Source organism: Jaculus jaculus, unplaced genomic scaffold (assembly GCF_020740685.1).
Source record: "Jaculus jaculus isolate mJacJac1 unplaced genomic scaffold, mJacJac1.mat.Y.cur u25, whole genome shotgun sequence".
Taxonomy (NCBI): domain Eukaryota; kingdom Metazoa; phylum Chordata; class Mammalia; order Rodentia; family Dipodidae; genus Jaculus; species Jaculus jaculus.
Window position 1 is genome coordinate 5782483 of NW_025423515.1, and position 22634 is coordinate 5805116.

The window sequence follows — 22634 nt, forward strand, 5'->3', positions numbered from 1 at the left end:
TGAACACCTTTATTGGCAAGTCATATCTTAATAGGCATAGGAGAATTCAACACAGGTGAAAAGGTATGTCAGTAGGGGAGTGTCAGAAAGCTTTTCTCTCCACATCCCAGATCTTAATGATTCATTCATCAATGAATTAATACAGTTGAGAAGCTATATCAATGTAATGAATGAAGAAGAGCTTTCTTTGCAGAGTAAGACCTTAGGAAATGTCAAAGAGTCCATATCAATGTATTAAATTATTCTGTATAGTTTCATCTTCAAGACATATCTCACTCTGCACTAGAGAACTAACACAGGTTTAAAGCCATATGAGTACTTAATTTGGGAAAACTTTTCTTGCTACGTTACAGCTTTTTAATAATTAGAGAATTCATACAGGTGAGAAGCTATATGAATATAATGTATGTGTGAAAGCTTTTATTGCTAAGTCAAATGTTATTAAAATTATAGAACACCAGGTTAGAATCCATATGAATATACTACTATAGGATAGTTATCAACTTCAAGTCACAGCTCACTATGCATTAGAGAACTCACAATTTAAAGAAACCCTATGACAATTACCCAGGACCCACATTAGCTAGATGCACAAGTGGGCATACACATCTGCAGTTGATTTGTAGTGGCCTGAGTCCCTGGCACACCCAGTCTCTCTGTCTCTGCCTCTTTCTCCCTCTGTTACTCTTAAATAAATAAGTTATAAAAACAAAAAATAAAAATAAAAAGCCTGTGCCACTATCCTCAGTTGTTATTCAATTTTAATGTATGTAATTGATATAAGAGGTGATGGATGTAAGAATATTATCTGATATATGATGATCAAAAATGTTTTAATGGACTTAGGAGATGGTTACTTGGGTAAAGTTCATACCATGCAAGCATGAGAGAGTGACTGAATCCCCTTAACCCATGTAAAAATGCTAGTTGTGGAGTTGGCAAAATTATTCAGTGATTAATGCATTTCCTGTAAAGCCCTGTGACCAATGTTTAATTCTCCTGTACCTACATTAAGACACAATGAGAGTGTCATGTTCATGTTGTTTGTAGCAGGTAAAGGCCCAGGTATTCATTCTTTCTTCTTCTTCTTACAAATAAAAAAAGAAAATTGTGTGTGTGTGTGTGTGTGTGTGTGTGTGTGTGTGTGTGTGTATAGGTAGATAGATAGATACATACATACATACATACATACATACATATATATGAGATATTTTGCAATATTGGTTGTGGTTGTCCATGTTTGTAATTCCAGAAAAAGGAAGAAAGTACACACAGAATCCCAGATCTGAGTATTTCAATTGTCTAGCTGTACTGATGATCTCCGAGTTTAAGGCAAGACTTGGTATGGATATATCCAACCTCCCAATGTCTTAAACAAGAGATTTTGCTAATAATTTAAACATGTCTATAACAAACAGTAACATTTAATGGCCATTCTCTTAAACATAGAAGCAAAAGTTTCAAACACTCCTTGCAAATAGATGCAAGAATACATCCAAAATATCACTTATGATAGCAGCATGGCTATATTCTACAATTATAGGTATGATTCATAAGGTGTGATAGTTTGAAACAATGTGCCTGTTGCAGTCAGGTTTGCACGGCTGGCCTAAATTACCTGACCAAGGCTATAATACCCATAAGCCCACATCCAAGATTACACTGCTTCCAGGAGGCACTAATTCTCAAATCTCTGCTGGGAACCTAGCATTTAGAACAGGTAAGTTTATGTGGGACACCTGAATGAAACCACCATATTCCGTCCATAGCCCCATGAACTGATAACCATATGTGATATAAAATACAGTGCATTCAGTCCAACTTTTAAAATCCCCATAATTTTATCAATTCCAATGATGTTCAAACATGCCGATAGTCTTTTAATTTTTAAGATGTTTTAACTGATCTGCAGTAGGAAAAATAAACACAAACCTCCCAAAATAGATTACAGTATAAGCACTCACACTGAAAAAGATGGAATTTAGCATAGCAAAAGTTAATTCAACCCACACAAGTTTTAAACATGGTGAATATCCACCTTTTTTATCTCTAGGGTTGAACAACTCTAATTCATGACAAACCCGATAATCCTCCTTAGCAAGAAGTCTCAAGCTCTAATTCTGCCCCTTTAGCTACACTATTCACAGTCCTGTAAGTTCATCCATGGCTAGCAGCTCTCCTTAGCATAACATCTCATGGTCCACACATCTCCAGTAGTTTTCCACTGCAATCCATGGTCCTTGCTCACAGCTCCACTGGGTCTTCATGCAGGCATCCAGCAAGTCTGCTTCACACTGGCAAAGGCTGTTTTCAAAAGACTTCATTGCAAATTCAATGACCCTCTCTTTACTGCATTTCTCATACTCCACAATACCAGGTGGGGTGGCAGTTGGCTAATCAGGGGACTGATAAAGCAGACTTTGAAGAGCAGGATATTTGAGCATTCAGGCCCCTTCAACTGAGTCTCAATTCTTCCTCTTTCCCAGTGTGGCTGGCAAACCGAATCTCAATGATTGTAATCTCTCTTATAATTGCCACTGAAAGACCAGAAGTTTCAGCCTAATGATTTCATTTTTTGTGCCAAATCCCTCTGCTCACACAAGTCCATTTCTATGTAAAGCAACCCTGCTTAAGTATCATATCATGGGCATTGCAGCAAGCCCCTCAAACTGTGTGTAGCTCAATTCAGGCATAGGTTTGTTTTTTTTTGAGGTAGGGTCTCTAGCTCAGACTGACCTGGAATTCACTATGGAGTCTCAGGGTGGCCTCAATTTCACAACAGTCCTCCTACTCTTCCTCCCAAGTGCTGGAATTAAAGGCATGCACCACCACACCGTGCTTCTGGTCTTTATTGCATCCATGTAATTAAAGTCTTATCCGAGTAGTCCATCAAGCTGTATCTATTCATGGCAGCACGACAAGGCATCTGTTAGGCCAGTATTTTAAGTCATTCCACATTCCTTTTGAAAATCAGCTCCTAAAGGCCAAAGCCACACAGTCAGGTGTCTAGCAGCAATGCCACTTTCAGTACTAACTTTACTGTTGTAGTCACATTCACATTGCTGACAGAATTCCCCTGACCAAGAGTAGCTCTGGGTGAGGGGAAAGTTACTTTGGTTTACAGACTCCAGGGGAAGCTCCATGATGGCAGGTGTTGCATTCAGGTTTGCATTACTATTTTAAAAAGACCAAGAACAGTTTTGGGGGAAAAGGGTTTATTTCAACTTATAGGCTTGAGAGGAGTCTCCATGATGGCAGGGGGAAATGATGGCATGAGTAGAGGGTGGACATCACCCCCTGGCAAACATAAATTGGACAACTGGAACATAAGAGTGTGCCAAACACTGCCACAAGGAAGGTGGCTTTAACACCCATGAGCCCACCCCTGACAATACACTGCTTCCAGGACGCATTAATTTCCAATTGACATTGACTGGGGAACCTAGCATTCAAAACACCTAAGCTTATGTGGGACAGCTGAGTCAAACCAACACAACGGGAAAATGATGGCATGAGCAGGTGGAAAAACCTCAGCCAAATATATAATTACTCACAATGAAATTAGTTGCTGAGGCTGCTCTTGTTAAACACGTTAACAATCTCAAGGGAGATGGATCACCTGCTTTACATTAAAATAATTGAGAGAATGCCTGAGGTTATTCTAACCCAGACAGAGTAAATAGTAGGGTCACAAAATGTTTTGAAAAGAGATCTGAAAAGAAACTATCCTTAGATGTCATGATTTATTTCATTTATGCATTAAGATTAAGGTTGTGTCCTACACACCTCATATTAGGTTATGAACCACGAAAAATATATGGGGGTAGTCAACATGTTCCTGTTTCCAGGAGCTTCTGCTGAGGCATGTCATATTGGCAAAGTGTGATGACCCTAATGAAGAGGTTGGTGAATTCACTAGAAGATAGATCATGGTTTGCATGACCTGATAGTATTTTAGTTATACCAGGGTTATGCAAGGACTACCATGGAGCACTCTTGGGTCAGGACAGAATTTTCCCTCACTATTCAGCAAAGCCTGAGGTGAAGATCTGGCAATTTCATAGAATGTCAGTCACTGTTTATAATATCAGACTTGAACTGTAGATATTTGATGTTTCCTTGATGGTTATTGAGTTTACATTGGTCCAGCCTCTCCTTGTTGTGCCTTATGCCACTTTGAAACATTTACTCTATGTTTTTATATGTTGAAAGTATTTAACTTGTTTTGATTTTACAGGACTAACAGCTAAACAATAATCTTAGAGCTTCCTGGTAAGACTATAGGGACATTTATATTTTAACTGAATACAATTTACATTGTAGATGGCTATAAAACTATTGGATGTCAGGGGTAGAATGTGGTAGTTTAAATGGCTGTCCTTCAATAGATTCAGGGTAGATCCTATGCATTCTTGCTTCTGATGCTAGTGGTTTCACTTTTCTCTTTGCATGGACCTATTATGGAACTTCTTCTCTATCTGCAAGATTCAAATAAGTTATGTTCCTCCTATGAACTGTGCCTGTTTAGAAAGTTCATCCCAGCAGCATACAGTTGACTGAAACATAAGGGATATACGTACCATACACACATGCACACGCACACGCATACGCATGTGTGCGCGCACACACACACACACACACACACACACACACACACAAATACTGGGGACCATGTATAACATACTGTTAGCTCACATTCCAAGTGGATAAGTTAAAATCATTTGCAATAAAATTAGAAGTCAAGGGTGATACTTCCTCTGTTCTTATTAATTACACTGCTGGAAAATTTAGCTAGAGAAATAAGAATAATGAAGTAGAAAAAATAAGGATACAAGTAGGCAAACAAGTCAATGTACCTTTATTTGCAGATGTTACCAGTTTATACATGGAAGAAGTAAGTTTATACATGAGTTTACATTGGTCATTGTCTTTAAAATACCAATAATGATATAATTAATACACATTTTGAATGGGATACTTGTGATTCCTTAAAGGATGTGGGCTTGGCAATCCAACAATAGATACCTACAGACCAGAAAGCATATCTTCTATGTTCACAGGCTATAGGTGTGGATTCCTCAGCCATCCCAGCCTATCTTATATAGCCACTTGCCATCAATACACATGTGTTCCAATGCTCATGAAGCATACCAGAAACAGATTATTTAATGTACATACCAGAGAATGACCGAGGCAGCTGGCTAAAAGGCACAGACCGGTCAGTAGCAAGGAAAGCCAGAAAGTATACTAAGTATGCTTTGTGCTCTGCCCAGTCACCTAAGAGAGACTTTACTTAAGAAAACAGCAGGAGATTGGTAGAAGTTTTCACATTCCAAAAATTATACAAGCACTAAGAAAAACAAGTATGGCTGACACAACTCTGACAAATAACAGTTTGAATATGGCACACTAATGAACAGTCTGTCCATAACAGATATTAATGTTTTTAATAAGATTTCATAAGTATAGTCCAATGCCACAGGTACAATGATTATTAAAAAATGCTCCTTATGAAAGTAGTCCCAATGTCAACAAGGTTCAATAATAGTGAGTTCTAATCCTTATAAATGATTTTAAGTCTAAACCTTCAGTCTTCCACCATGCATTCTTCAGCTTATCCATTACCTCCTTTCTTCTCAGACTCACTTGTATCCTGGCTGTTCCTGAAACACAGTAGGCACATTCCCTTAAGGAACCTTTGTTCAGGTTCTTTGCCTCACATACACCAGACACATACCCTTGTGGAGCCTGTTCAGAGGTTCTCTACTTTATGCACACCAAACAAGTTCCTTTATGGGAGTCCTTGCACAAACTATTAGCTCACACTTAATATGGAACTTCCCACCTTGGAGTCTTTACACAGTTTCCTTAATCTTCCTGTAAATATCTACCCCCAGATTCCTCATAGTAGTAGAAAAATAGGTTGTTCCAAGAGGGGCATCATGTACTAAACAATGCAGGCCATTTCCACTGTGCTTGGTTACCCACCAAAACTAGCTGTTTAGATATTTCTGCTGAATAAACCACAGGCTGTGGTGCCAGTGAACTGAAAAATAAGGTTAAAACAAATTGAAGCCATCTCACTGTGAGACTATTGCCATAGTTATAAAGGGCAATGTGCGAGGTGCAAGATGTAGCCAACAGTGCATAGTGGCACATAAGTGATGGGTAATCAACTTCTTTTCATTGAATAGGAAGCCTTGTTCAGTGGGTGGAAATATATGCTGCTTCTGACTGAGACTGACTGAGCTACCCACAATTTCCCATCCCTACCATGTTAGGGAGATCTTAATGTTTGTATCCCTCATTTTAACCAAACACTATCAGGAATTTGACATTTGAGAGCATAATCTTTGTCTTCATAGGATTCAAAATTGGTTTCCAGTGTGATATAGGCCCCCTTTCCACTGAGCAGATTACTTAGCCAATCAGAAATTCACTGGTTACTTACCAAGGCTGTTTCAGTACCATTGCACAGGTGTGGACTTTTGTCAGAATCATTGCTTGTGAGTAGCTTAGACCCATGCTTTTTCACACCATTGTTGTCCACTTTCCCTCAGTAGCTCAATCAGTGCCTTCCAGCACTAGATTAGCTAACTGTCTGGTTACTGGCTGTTGTCTGGATTCCAGCCAGGTTTCTTTGCATTCTGTTTTGGTAGCATATGGTGCACAGCAATAGGGTCTTTATATAGTTTAGCAGTATCAGATGATGTTTTCGGCAATAGGGTCTCCCTCTATCTGTTTGGTAGTAGTATGTGTTGTATTCAGCAATAGAGTTTTAACTTTTATCTCCGTTTGGTAATCAAGTGCTTTAACAGAAGCCTGTCTTAATCTGAGAACCTTGTAGTCTTGTCCAACCAACAGCTCAATGTAGATATCACTGATAACTGGTACTGGGTGATAAATGCCAGAGTCAATGTATTTTTAAGGTTAGTATTCATCCCACCATTTCCAGGGCCCTTCTTTTCAGACATTCTTCCTACATTTCTGTTGAGGGTTTGATCTTTTAGTGTACCTTCAGGAAGAAAGGTTTCTGTGGTATGGGTTTATTTAGGGTTTATTTATGTGTTTATTTCTCCTCACTCTCCCCTTCCCCTCCCCCAACCCTTCCATCCCTATTGGTGGGCCTCAAGTTGCCTATCCAAGATATCAAACATCTCAAGCTGTTCCACATTAGGAACCACATGTAAGTGAGAATATGTGGCATTTGTCTTTCTGTGATTGTGTGTTTGCTGAGTATGATGTGTTCTAATTCCATCTGTTTTCCAAGAGATTTCATTGTATCATTTTTCTTCTTAATGCTTTGTTGAATTCCATTATGTATGTACCACAAACTTTGTTTTCCTTTCCTCACATGATGGTCACCTGTGTTAATTTCAGTTCTTAATCATAATGAAATGAGCAGCTATTAACATAGTTGAGCAAATATCTCTAGTGAAGCATGGGGATATTTAGGGTTAATGCCCAGTAGGGGAATAACTCAGTCTGTTGGTAGTTCTATATTCATATTTCATAGGAACCTGCATATTGATTTCCATCTCGGTTGTACAAGTTTATATTTTTACCAACAGTGAATGACAGTTACTCTTTCTCCACATCCTTGTCAATGTTTGTTGTTTGATTTTTGAATGATTACTATCTGTTGTCATATGGTTCACATTGCTGGTAGAAATCACCCAACCAAGCTTGTGGGAAAAGAGGCTTATTTTGGCCTACAGGCTCAAAGGGAAGCTCCACAATGGCAGGTGTAAAAGATGGCATGAGCAGAGGGTGGACATCATCCCCTGACCAACGTAAGATGGCCCATAGCAACAGGAAAGGGTGGCAAACACTGGCATGGGGAAACTGGATATAACACAAATAAGCCCACCCCCAATAATACACTGCTTCCAGGAGGCATTAATTCCCAAATCTCCATCAGCTGGGAACGTAGCAAATCAGAATACCTAAGCTTATGGGGGACACCTGAATTAAACCACCACATTCCACCCCTGGCCCCTATAAATTGATATCAATGCATGATGCAATGCATCAGTCCAACTTTAAGAGTCCCCATAGTTTTTGTCAATCTCAGTGATGTTCCAGTATCTCCATAGTCCAAGATCTTTTAACTGGGTCATAATCACCAAAAATTGCCCCCCAAACCCATAATGACACAGAATAAATACTCATACTGCAAAATATGGCATTGGGCATAGCAAAGAAATAGTCAATATAAGATTAAAAACAACCAGGGGAAACATCAAACTGTGTAACTTCATGTCCAACAACTGTAGTCAGTGACCTATCTCCAAGTCTGATAATTCTAACCATCAACAAGTCTCTGGCTACAATACTCATAAGCCCACCTCCAATAATACACTGCCTTCAGGAGGCATTAATTCCTAAACCTCCATCATCTGGGAACCTAGTATTCAGAACACCTAAGTTTATGGGGGACATCAGACTCAACCCTGCACAACTTCTCAGGACACAGGTATAATAGCAAGCCTCACAAAAACTGCTAGCCCAGTCCACGCAAAGCTCTTTCTCACCCTCATAGGCCAAACCTCATAGTCCGTAGTTCTTACTGCATTCAGGTCTTTCAACTCTGGCCACAATAGTTCATCAAGCTGTACTTATAGCATTGCAAGTCACTCTTCAGCCAAAGTTCAACGCCTTCCACATTTCTCTTGAAAATCAGCTCCAAAAGGTCTAAGCCACATAGTCAGCTGTCTAGCAGCAATCCCACTCCTCAGTACCGCTTTACTGTTGCAGTCCATTTTGCATTGCTGGTAGAAATCATCCAACCAAGAGCGACTTGTGGGGAAAAAAAGGTTTCTTTTGGCTTACAGGCTTGAGGGGAACCTCCGTGATGGCAGGGGTAAATGATGGCATAGGCAGAGGGAACCAACCTAAGGTTGACCATAGCAAGAGGAGAGTATGCCAAACACTGGCATGGAGAAACTGGCTGTAACACCCATAAGCCCACCCCCAATAATACTCTGTTAGTTCCCAAATCTCCATCAGCTGAGAACCTAGAATTCAGAACACCTAAGTTTATGGGGGATGCCTGAATAAAACCACCACACCATCCTAACTGGAGTAAGGTGGAATCTCATAATTGTTTTAATTTATATTTACATGATTAGGGTAGCAGTCAGCTTCCCATTCCTGTCTGAAAACACCAAACCAAGAGTAGCTTGTTGGGGGGAGGGGAGGTTTGGTTTGTTTTGGCTTACAGACTAGAGAGAAAGCTCCATCATAGCAGGGGGATACAAAGGCATGAACAGAGGTTGGACATCACTTGGGCAACATTAGATGGACAACAGCAACGGGAGAGTGTGCTGAATATAAGAAATAGGAATCTGGCTACAGCACCCATATGTCTGCCCCCAACAATACACTGCCTTCCTGAGGTGTTAATTTCCCAATTCCATCAGCTGAGCACCTGTCATTCAGAACACCTAAGTTTATGGGGGACCCCTGAATCACACCACCCCATTGTGCCCATGGCCCCATAAAGTATTAACAATCCATGATGTAAAATGCCACGTACTCATTGAAACTTAAAAGCACCCCATAGTTTTCATCAATCCCAATGATGTTCAAGCATGCCAAAGTCCAAGGTCTTTTAACTGAGCCATATACCAAAATACCCATAATGGCACAGAATAAACATTCACACTGCAAAAGATAGCATTTGGCATATCAAAGAAATATTCAACCAATATAATATTTAATGAGGGAAAACATGAAATGCTGTACCTCCAAGTCCAACATCTCTAGTCAGTGATATATCTCCAAGTCCAATATCTGTAACCAATGGCAAGTCTCTGGAGCATCAATTCAGCCCCTCCAGCTATGCTACTCACAGTCTGAAAAACTTCATCTGTGCTGGTAGCTCTTGGCAGCCATCTCATAGTCCTTGCATATCCATTGCATCTCCACTGCAACCAGCGGTTCATCCTCATGGCTCCATCAGGCATACACACAAGTAATCCAAGAAGCCTGCTTCACTCTTCCCATGGCCATTTCCAAAGTACAAACTATGTTGCAAATTCAATGACCCTGTGTTTCCTGCATTTGTTATATGCCTTAGTACCAGGTGGACTACTGACTTTTTAATCCAGGGGGTAATAAAGCTGACTTTGAAAAATAGGACAGGCCATCAGCATTCAGTCCCCTTCAAAAGAGTATGCATTTTTTCCTTTTGTCCCAATGCGAGTCAGATATCCAAAATTTCAATGATTGCAATCTCTCAAACAATTGTAGCTAAGTGGGCAGCAGTTTTGGTTCAAATATTTCTTCTTTTTTTTTCTTTTGGCCAAATCCCTCTGGTCACATAAGTTAATTTCTACATAAAGGAGCCCTGCACAGGTTCTCAGGACACAGGAATAATAGCAAACAAGTCATGCAAACTGCTTCTAGCCAGTCCAGGCAAAACTTTTTCACACTTAGAAGCCAAACCCCACAGTCCATAATTCTTTGTGCATTCAGTTCTTTCAATTCTGACCAGAATAATGTGTTAAACTGTACTTACAGCAGTGCAAAGCATCTCTTAGACTAAGATTTTAAGTTCATCCACATTCCTCCTACAAAGCCATTCCAAAAGCCCAAAAGCCACAGAATCAGGTTTCTAGCAGCAATGATCCCTCTCCTGGTGCCAATTTAACTGTTGTAGTCAGGTTCACATTGCTGTCAGGTGCAGCTTGTACAAGATGGTTTATTTTGGCTTATAGACTCAAGGGTCTGGTCCATGATGGAAGGGCACACTGAAGGCATGACAGAAGGTGGGCATAATCTTCTTGGAAACATCAGACGGACACTAGGAACAGAGTGTGCCACACACTAGCAAAAGGAACTTCGTTATACCACCCATAAGCACATCCCCAAGAAAACACTGACTCAAGGAGGCATTAATTCCCAAATTGCCACCAGAGAAGTGTGTGTTAATCATTTGCATTTCTTCCTGTGAACACTACTTCCTGACCCACTTTTTTTTGGGGGGGGGAGTAATCGGGAGGGGTTTATGGTTAAATTGTATATGCGCACAAAACTGTCAACAAAATAAGGCATAAGTCACAAGAAAAAAAAAAAAAGACAGGGTCAGAGCTGGACGTTGTAACACATGTCTGGAATCCCAGTAGCATCAGAAGAAAAAGGCCATTCTTGGTTATGAGTCTGAGGCCAGCCTGGACTGCATGAAAAAGAGTGGTGGGGGTGGTCATAGTTGTAGAGAGTGGTCTAGGACTGGTCACCCTGGGGCTTCCCAGGTGGAGGGTGTGTGTCCAGGAGTAATGTTTGAGTTCTCAGCATGCCTGGCTTCAAAGAGGAGGCTACAGTATGGTGTGTGCTCATATGCAGTCAGGACAGTATATACAAATACAGTGAACTCTCACAAAACTACGCATAAGAGCCATTCACAGAGTACTTGCCCAAAGTCCCGTAGGATCGTTTGCCCCTCACCAGCCTCAGGGTCTTGTGTATGTGGGTTGTGGGGGGGGGGGCTAGCCCAGGCTGGGCTTCCACTCAATATGAAGCTAGCTTTGCACCTCCGATCCTCCTGCCTCCACCTCTCCAGTGCTGGGATCGCAGGTGTGCCTACCGTACCCCGCATCACCTGGACTTGGCTGCCATTAACTGTGCCAGTGGTGGGAGTTCTAACCGCAGATGGAGGCACCTCTGCCCAGCTTCAGACCAGCAACCCTTGTTCTTGGCCGCGGATGAACTACTCAAGGTGCAGCCTGTTCCAGACAGACAAGAAGGCACTGGTCCCAGAGACAGGACTGCAGCAACGCTACCCTTGCTTCCCAGGGCTTCCGCCTCCCACCGTGCTGTCCTCTCCCTGGAGACATCAGCCGCTGTGAGAACACACCGACCACTGCCGCCCGTCAGTGTTTGGCAGGACCGGCCACTGTGTGTCAGGCACTGCTGTCAGAGCTGGGGTTGGTTACACCAGAGACCACTCTGGGCAAGGAGGCAAGAATACCAGCAAACAGGCAAATGCCTTAATAAGGTCATTTTGACAGTAATATGTGCTATAAGGAGGACTGGAGAGATGGCTCAGTGATTAAGGCACTTGCCTGAGGAACCTACGGACTTAAGTTGGACTCCCTAGTGCCCATGTAAGCCAGATGCACAGGGTGGCACATGCATATGGAATTTGTTTGCAGCGGCTGGAGGTGCTGGCATGCCCATTCTCTCTCTACCTCTTTCTGTAATAAATAAGAGAGGACTCTCACAAAACAAAACAAAATAAAATACTATTTGCTATGAGGAAAACTAACTGGTCAGTTATGTGGATGTGCAAGCTACCCAACTTGAGGTAATCAGAGAAGTCCTCTTTGTGGGGACATTTCAGTAGAGACCTGGACAAAGAGCCGGTCACAAAAACAATAACCGGTCGTCGTGGCGCATGCCTATAATTCCAGTACTGGGGAGGCTGAGGTTGGAGGATCACTGTAGTTCAGGGCCAGCCTGGGCTCAGTGAGGCCCCTTTCCTGCCTCAAAACAACGAAACAAAAAGACAGCGTGTGCATAAGTCCCGAGGCAGGACCTACTACGGCCAACTCAAAAACAAAAAGGGTTTAAAAAAAAAAGTCATTACAACAGAGGAAGCCAATAACCATAATATAGAAACCCCTTAAAGGGACAGGAACACACATGCTAGAAACACCCTGAAACACCCAGCACCCATAAAATGGGGGTAGTCACACCCTTTCCCAAACTCAGAGGGATAGCTCCATGGTCACAGGGATGCCGGGCAGGAAGTAAGGACTTCGATTCCTGCATATCCAGAAAGCCTCATTCCCATCTGTTCGCTGCCATGCCCACACACTTGCCCCCTCCCTTCGGTTTTGTTGGAACAAAAAGAGAGAGGGAGAGCAGAGTCCGAGGGTCTCTCCAGGGGTCATTGGTTCACCCCACAGGGAAACCTTCCATCAGAAAGAACCGATTAAGGTCCGAGAGGCCTATTTCTAAGCGTAGAGACAACGGGAAGCCCTAACCTGTGGACCCCACTCCAGCTCAGGAGTCTAATAGTCACTGAGCATAACAATCCCAGAAATCAAACCCAACCCCTTCAAGCCCTCAGGATTGCGCTGGAGAGATGGCTTAGCTTGCAAAGCCAAAGGACCAAGGTTCGATTCCCCAGGACCCACTTAAGCCAGATGCACAAGGTGGCCCTGGTGTGCCCATTCTCTCTCAAATAAATAAAATCATATTTAAAAAAAATAAAGGGGGGGAAAAAAAGTCCCCAGGATTGAGTAGCACCCTTCCACCCACCCCACAACCCGTTTTCACAAGGCACCCCAGCCACCCCCACGCCTGCCCCTCGCTGGGTGGACTCAGGGGGGTGTCAATATGACCTGGGCATCAGCTAACATCTCGTCCAAGGCCTGCAGCAGGACGCCGTGGGCAGCCCGGTAGCCCAGCCCGCCTGTGGCCGCGACACCACCCGCGGGCCACAGGAAGGACAGCGCGCCCAGGGCCGCCCCGCCCGCCGTGCCCTCGCCCGCCCAGGATCCCAGCCGGGCTTCCACCTCCGCGCGTGTCACGGGGCCCGGGAAGAACGCGCGCTCGGCTAGCGTCCCCGGAGCCAGGCCCAGGGCGCGCTCGCGCCGCGCAACGACCGCCGGTTCGAGCCCCAGCGCCCGCCGCCACTCGGCCAGCTGCCCGCGGAGAAGCGCCACGTCGCAAGCCCAGCCCAGGCCGGGTACAGGGGCGGCGGCGGCCGCCAAGCTGGCCAGTAGAGCCGGCCTCCAGGCCCCGGCCCGCAACGCCGCGGCTTTCCTCCGGGCTTCGCGGGGAGACGCCGGGGGCAGCGCCAGCTGCAGGGCTCCGGCCTGGGCCGGGGGCAGCGCGCGGCGCAGCCAAGTGGCCAGTCCAGGGAGGCCGTGCAGCCGTAGGGGGAACACGGGCGGCGGCGTCTCCTCCAGCACCTCCCACGTCTCGTCCTCGGGGCTGCACGCGGCCGTGCGCCCCGTCTCCCCACCATCAGCTTTCTTAGCGCTGCCCACAACCGGTGGCAAATCCCCGCCGCCTGCTTTCGATCCGGCGCCACAGTTTTTTCCCTCCTGAAATCCTCCTCCTCCTCCACTAGTCTTCTCCAACTTGTCCTCTTCTTCCAGGGATTCCAGGGGATCCTCGCCCTGGCCATCGGTTCGCACGCCGGCTAGGGGCGCATCAGGTGACACCAAAGCGCGTCCCTGAGCCCAGTCCTCGGCCGTGGGGACCCCGGGCGTGACGAGGATGAGGGCATCGTAGTGGGCCTGACCCACTTTTTGAGTGTAATGTTTGTTTTTATTTAGTATTTTGAGTTCCTTACAGATTTCAGATACTCGGTCTCTGTCAGTGGTATCACTGGCAAAATTTTTCCCCATTCTGTGGGTATTCTAATGGCTTTGATTACGGTATATTTGTCTGTGCAAAAGGTTTTTAGTTTAATGAGGTCCCATTGGTTGAGACAGTGTTTATTTTTCTGGGCTACTTGACATTTGAAATTACCCTTTACAACAATCACTGAACTACTCATTTTCTGTTCTCAGATATAATTCCTAATTTCAAATGCTGGCAATTTTAGGTAAATATTAATCTATTAGAGAAAGAAAAACAGAACAAATGCCCATGAGCTGAGAACAGTCTGTGACAATAACTCTTTTGAATTAAAGTTTTTATTGAAAACTATGCATATAAACAGTGTACCCTGGTCATAATCCCCTTCCAACAACTTTTGCCTCTTCTTCCATACACTCTGAACTGAAACCCTTCTTCTTTCCAACTAGCCCTTCTATTTTGATGTGATAATTTGCCTTCATATTGTACAAAGCCTGTGTACCTGGTGCCAACCTCTATGGAGGCATGAATACAAATCCCACAATTTGTATGGAATACTGCACTCCAAAGAACTCCTTCCTATGCCTAGGCTCTTATCTTCCTTCCATTCCTTCTTCCGCAGTGGTTCCGGGCCTCTGAAGGGTGTGATAAAGACACTATCTCCAAGAAAAGGGAATACAGACACCTTGAAATGAGCTTCTAATTTCAAAGCGTGCACTGTGACAAACTCCAAATGCACACCCTTATATAAAAGTAAATTTTTCAATTAAAAAAATTAAAGCATAGAATTTTTATACTGTCAGATCAATTTCAAATAGTATCACTCATTTACAAATCACATTGCTTACTGCAATAAAAACAATAATCACAGGTCTAAATGAAGTATTTCCCCCACGGCTTCAAAATATTTAGTCAACTACTTCCTTTACTATGCAGTGTAATGAGTAAAATGCCTAAATATTAAATGTTTTAAAACCCTCTGAAAATAATTTTGAATAGTCATCTTTCAGTTACTTAATGGAAGAGAAAAGAAAACATCATGGTACCTAAGTCTGAAAATCTGTATTTGCCATTGTCATGCATATTTAGAAGGTACTATAGGTATTATTTTATCTCTGGAATTTTATTAAAAATAATAAAACCAAACAGATTTAAAACAACCTAGAAAATAGTTAATCTTTCTCCCTCCTGAAGTCTCTTTTTATCTGAAACAGAAGACTACTATTAAAAGCTATGAAAAATCCATAAAAATGGATGGGTCTCTGAAGTGTGAACTCATCTGGGGGATGACTTTGAAGGGCTAGGTATAGTAGGGCTATTCTGCTTACAGTGGAGGTAGAGTATTTTATTTGAAAATTAATTTTATTTTTTAAAAGGTTGTACTCTTATATACCCCTACTGCCCCCATGCCACTGAAGTCACAGTGTAGTTATTGGTATTCACTGTCTGTTTCGGAAGGCCTCAGTCATACTCTAGTGGGAAGCATGCTTCAGGATATTGCTGCATACAATATTCCTTTTACAATATCTCTGCCCCTTCTTCATCAGTGTTCTCTGAGCCATGGTGGGTGTCTTAGTAGTCTAATTTAGTGTTGAGTTCTCAGTACCCTCCAGAATTTTTCCTTGATGAGTTTTGAGTAAACACCATGTTTGACACCATCTTCCTGAAGCTGGATGTCAGGCTAGCAATGAGAGCAGTAGTCGTGTCTCTGCTTGTTCTCTCATTTCTCCTGGGACATGGAAGATGTGGTAGAAGTAACATGTCTTCTAGCAGGTAGTTGGCTATTTTTTCTCACTGTATTGATGGGATTTGGATGTCCTCACTATTCTCTGTTTATCTCCCTTGCTGTTCTTCTCTTGCTGACTCTTTAGAAGCACTTCAATGCCACCATAGGCTGTAGCTGATACTTACTGGTCGATTGGATGTTAGAAGATACTGGCTTCCTCACATTTCTTTGCTACAATCTCTTCTCAGTTAATCATTCTTTTTTTTTTTAATATTTTTTGTTCATTTATTTTATTTGAGAGCAACAGAGACAGAGAGAAAGACAGATAGAGGGAGAAAGAGAGAATAGGCATGCCAGGGCTTCCAGCCACTGCAAACAAACGCCAGGTGCGCCCCCTTGTGCATCTGGCTAATGTGGGACCCGGGGAACAGAGCCTTGAACCGGGGTCCTTAGGCTTCACAGGCAAGCACTTAACCGCTAAGCCATCTCTCCAGCCTGGGTTAAGAATTCTTTACATACTCTTAATTATTTATTTATTTATTTGGTAGAAGAGTGTGTTGTATGTTTGCTATCTTGCCTCCTTTTTCCCAAAGATACTTTGTTGTGTGTCCTATTCCTCTATATTCACTGGAAGTCTTTCTTTCAGTGTCCCAGCAGTCTATCCAGAACCATTCATTCTCAGGGATTGCAGAAATATTGGAGTGAGAATTCTTGTTCTTTAGAAGCCAAGAATAAATCATTTCATCTTTTTCGTTGTGTGTGTGTAGAGAGAGAGAGGGATAAAACAAGAACACTAGGGCCTCTAACCACTGAAAACCAACTCCAGATGCATATGTCACCTTGCACATCTGACTTATGTGGGTACTGTGATTGAGCCTGGGTCCTTAGGCTTCATGGTAAAATGTCTTAACCCCTAAGCTATTTTTTCCATTTTATGTTTCTGGATTTGATTATGCTACAGTTGTCCAGGAAGTTTCCATTGGAATCTGAACTAACAAGCTTCAGATTTATTTAGTAAAATGTTACATAAATGGAGAGATGGCTTAGTGGTAAAGGTGCCTACCTGCAAAGACTAAGGACTAATGTTTTATGCTCCAGAATCCATATAAGCCAGTTACACAAAGGTGAGGCAAGTGCAAGGTCACCTAAGCCCACTAGGTTGTACCAGCACCTGGAGTTCAATTGCAGTGGCTAAAGTCCTGGTGTGCCAATTCAGTCTTTCTTTCTCTCTCTTTCACACACTATCTCTAAAATTAAAAGAAAAAAAAAAGTTAAACAAAAAGTTTGCTTGTGTCATGGCAATGTACCAGATGATATTACATATTTACCTTGGAATTCTGAGAATTGGGGAAATGGCAAGTGTCATTTCAGTTGAAAAATTCTTCTCAGTATAGTAGATAGAATTACTGGGGCACCCAAATTAACAGCCAAGTGAACTCCAGTTTAGCGGAAATTATGGGTTAAGATTCAAGCTCTGGGGGTGAAATGATGGCGCAGCAATTAATGGTACTTCTTTACTAAAGCTGATAGCCGGAGTTTGATTTCCCAGTACCAGTGCAAAGCCTGATGCACAAAGTGGCACATGCTTCTGAAGTTTGTTTACAGTAGCAAGTTGTCCTGACACATCAATTCCCCCTCTCATTCTCATTCTTTCATTTATTTCCACCACTCTCTGCTTGGAAATTAATTAATTAATTAATTTAGGAAACAGATACAAAGACTCCAGTAGCTCTTCATTTGAAGATTCATAAAGCATACGGGTCAAAGATGAGACTATCTAGAGGAATCCTGTAGTCCACAGCATACTGACAGGATTGTGCTAAGCCAGACATTTTACAAGTTCTTCCTACACTTCTACCAAACCTGAGGAGCAAGCGTGCCACCCACTACTGATATTTTATCCCTTCTTATTGCAACAGGATAGGGAATGGATTTACATATTTAAATATTTACTTTTATAGCATCTTAGGTTACTTTCTGCAACACAGTGCACATGTTTTCTTTTGAAATCAGTGGCTTTCATAACTTGTCAGCCTAATGAAAATATGATAGGGAATTAAGAATTACTGAATCTAGTGTGAAAATTAATGATTCCTTTCCTAAGAAAAAGAACCTTGTTAGGATTGTCCCTCATCACCTCACCTTCCAGTGGGCTCCAAAATAATTATCCAGTAATGCATCTAATAGTTGAGTTCATGTTAAGACAAAGAACATAATGGGGATGGCTATGTACGATGGTCTCACCTGTCCTCCTATCATTTAGGAGAGTCTGGGAAGATTGTGAGTTGAAGGGCAGCCTGGGATACATAGAAAAAGTTAAATGAATAAATAAATAAATAAAAATAAATAAACGCCAATGCTGAATGTATTTTATGACCTATTCAAGCTTGTGTGTGGTCCTCGTTGTTTCCTCTGGATCCTATTAATGTTCAGTCTCTCTAGGGTCTATTCCTCTTCTCTGGTGTGAATGACAGAATTCAGGTATTGTTTTAATATTTATGTATATTAGGGATTTATTAATGGCCATCTCTTACTCATATGTGCCATTTTCTCCCTTTTCCACCTCCACATTTTTTTTTTTCCTTTTTGGTTTTTGAGGTAGGATCTCACTCTAACCCAGGCTGACCTGGAATTCAGGAGTCTCAGGGTGGCCTTGAGCTCATGGCAATGTCAATTCTCCTATCTCTGCCTCCCAAGTGCTGGGATTAAAGGTGTGAACCACAATGCCTGGTCCACCTCCACATTTTTTTCTTCCATCTCGTTTATTTCTTACCTATGTCCTATGTCTTAGGCTCAACCTCCACTCTACAGAGTATACCAAATCTTGGGTTCTCATGCAAACAACAAGGTGAAAGTTTAAAGTTGACTGGAACTTAGCTTTGCTTCATTCTTTTATCACCTGAAAATGTTCTACCTAAATAGAAATTATGATGTCCTATGCCTAGAAAAGAAAAATCTCACAATGTATACTGGAAGTTGAACATTTTGGTTTTTCTCCTGCAGTGCAAGCAATAGAAAGGGCATACAAAGAGCCATATTCCAGTAAAAAATTATGTTAGTTGTCTTTTTGTTAGGTTTCCTTTTCATTGATTGGTGTCTTATTCCTGTTTATGTCCTATATGCATTTTTTGATTTTTATTTGATATAAATAGCAAGATAATATAGTAAGTTACCCACATATCTGAAACCGTCTGAAAGGCTACTAGATCACTAATATGCTTCACAAGTTTTAGGTGATTTCTTCATGCAATTTTATAAATTTATAAAAAATATATAAATTTTATTAATTTTATTCCTACAAGATATAAAATATTTAAAGGCAAATAAATCAATAAAAACAATCAGTGTTTTCAATCAAAATTTAAATTTGTGGCTGCAGAAATTGTATGGTGGCTATGGCACTTGCCTGCAAAGCCTAAGGACACAGGTTTGATTCCACAGGGCCCACATAAGATAAATGAATAAATTGGTATATGCATCTGGAGTTTATATACAGTGGCTAGAGGCCCTGGCATACCCATTCTCTCTATCTGCCATTCTCTTTCAAATAAATACAACAAGTAAATTTAAATTTCTTGTGTTTAGATACAAGTTTGTTATGGCCATATTAGAAGTTAAGTTTTAGTTTTCAGAGAGAATTTCAGTATGCTAAAATGAGAGAGAAAATGACAAAATGTGCATATTGATAGTTAGAATTTCAAATCAGATATGTTTTATTTTCACAATATTTTAAATAACATTTTTACTTATTTAGATGTGAGGATATACATAAGACAGAGGGGAGAGAGTAATAAAATGGGTGTGCTAGGGCCACTTGCCATATTAAACAAATTACAGATCCATACACAACCTTGTGTATCTAGGTTTATGTGGGTGTTGGGAAACTGAAACTGGCTGACAGGCTTTGGAAAAAATGGACATCTAATCATTGCACTTCTTGCCCAACCCCTCTTTACATCCTTACTTAAGATTAATTTAATTTCACTTATCTTCAAAAAATATGTTCTTTTATACAAGTGTATACTCATTCCTTTTAATGTAGACACAGATTCTACTAGAATATAAGTGAAAAAATCATGAATTAATTTCATGTTTTCTAAAATTCAAGTAAGGAAAAGACCCACCTAAATTTATTTGAAGACTAAACCTTACATAAACTCTAGAAACAATAAGAAATAATGACATCTTTGAGTCAAAGATGAAGTGTCACATATTTGAAACAATCACCTATTCTCAGCATTGTAGGCATGATATTTTGGGAAAAAAATCTATTTTAGGTATTCATATTTACTCATACACAAACTTTTAAAAAAGTCCCCCAGTATCTATAAGCAATTAATGTTGCTAGAGGAGGTGTTCACATGGTTCCATCTTCACACTTAAGGTTATGGGGTGGGGCTCAAAACACATCCTCACTAATGAATCTATGAGAAGTTAATTGTTGCTAGGAGGCAAAGACATTTTATTCAGCAGTGCAACTGCTGGTAAGTTGTCTATGCTCGTGTAGGTAACCGCTCAACCCTACTCCTATTAAGTAAATAACTCCAATTAAACTCACTGAATTATCAAGTTAGACTTGAGCATTGTCATTTCCTTGGACTGTTATTGATGCCCACTCAGTGGTGAACAGATGTTTTCCATATATTCCCAGGAGACAGTCACATAACACCTCTGAAAATATAATTACATAATATAGCTACATTTTTATATTTTGTACTAAAAGGCCTTTTAACAGGATTGTGGATTTTTTTTCCAGTTTATAAGCTAGAATACTCTAGGTTTTTCTTCTCTTCCCTGCCTACTGGCCTCTGGATAACTTACATAATAAGCTATTTCTATAGCTCCTTCTTAGGTTTCTATAAAAAAGTAATTCCTACACTGAGGAAGGTAAGTAGAGGGCCTTCATGAGTTTGAGGCCAGCATGAGATAGTGAGACCCTGTCAAAGACAAAAATGAAAAGTAGAAAAAAATCCACGAAACATAATTACTCTAAATGTAGACCCATGGAGGAGCAACAACATGTTAAGTTTTCTCTTTAATAGGAAGGATTGCCTTTCATAGAAGTTATGAAGAATAATGGTTTGAGCAACTGTGTTTATGTAGGTTGACTTGTGACCTTTGAACTGAGAAGCTACTAAAATGGTTTCTCATTTATGTGATTAGCAGCTTTACATATATCCTCTACAATGCAGACCTTTGAATTTCTGTATCTTCAACAAAAACTATTCTTAAATGGTGTCTTTAAGCATTTTCATATTTTTAAATTAAATCTTAATTTTGTGAGGTTACACTTTTTTTTGCCTTGTCTTCTGCCCTCCTACTGAGAGCTCTCAGCAGTGGAGTTATTGGTATTCACTGTGGATATCCTGAATACCTCAGTCACTCTGGGGTTGGACATGCCTATGGACATTCCTATACACTGTTGGGCTGTTAAAATATGTCCACCCCTGCAGCAATGTTCCTTGAGCTTTGACTGGCATTTCAGTATTCTGATTTACTGTTGAATCTTCTACAGCAACTAGTCTTCTGCTTTGATTAGTTTTAAGTGATCACAGTGGTTGACACCATCTCCCTGGAGGATGTTCTCAGGCTAAGAATGAGAGCAGTACTTGTATCTGTGCTTCCTCTCCAATGTCACTTGGCCCAAACCAGATGCAGTAGAAGTGACACATATTGTGGTAGGCATTCAGCTATCTTTTCTTATCATATGCAGGTGAGGCCTGGGGAGACTTGATCATCACTGTGGTACAGATGAGGCCTGGGGAGATACAATCATCATTATGTTTCACTTGAGACCTGGGGAGTCTTGATATAATTATGTTATATAATAGAGCTGAGGACATCTGAACATCATTGTATTAAAGATGAGGCCTGGTAGACCTAATCATCATTGTCTTACATATGGGGCCTGGGAAGACATGATCATCACTGTGTTACAGGTGAGGCCTGGGGAAACATGATCATGGAAACGTGATCATGGAAATGTGATCATGATTGTGTTACATTTTAGGCGTGGAGAGACAGGATCATCATTATACTACAGATGAGGCCTGAGAAGATGAATTTATCACCACTGTTTCACAGATGTGCCCTGGGGTCATGATCATCATTGTGCTACACATGAGGAATGTGGAGACATGATCATCATTGTGTTATAGATGAGACCTATGCAAATGACTTGATCATCATTGTGTTACAGATGAAACCTGGGGTTACATGATAATCACATATGAGACCTGGGAAGACAAATTCATCATCATTATGTCACAGATGAGACCTGGGGATATATGACTCTCACTGTGGTACAGTTTAAGACTGTGGAGACATGACCATCATCTTGTTACAGTTTGGGCCTGCAGAGACGTAATCATCATTGTTACAGATGAGAACTGCTGAGACATGATCACCAATGTGTTACAAATGTGGTCTGGGTAGACATGATCATCATTGTCTTACAGATGAGAAGTGTGGAGACATTATCATTGTGTTATAGGTGAGGTGTGAGGTGACAATATCTTTATTTTGCTACAGGGGATGACTGGGTAGACTTGATCATCGTTGTGTTACAGACGAAGCTTGGGGAGACTTGATC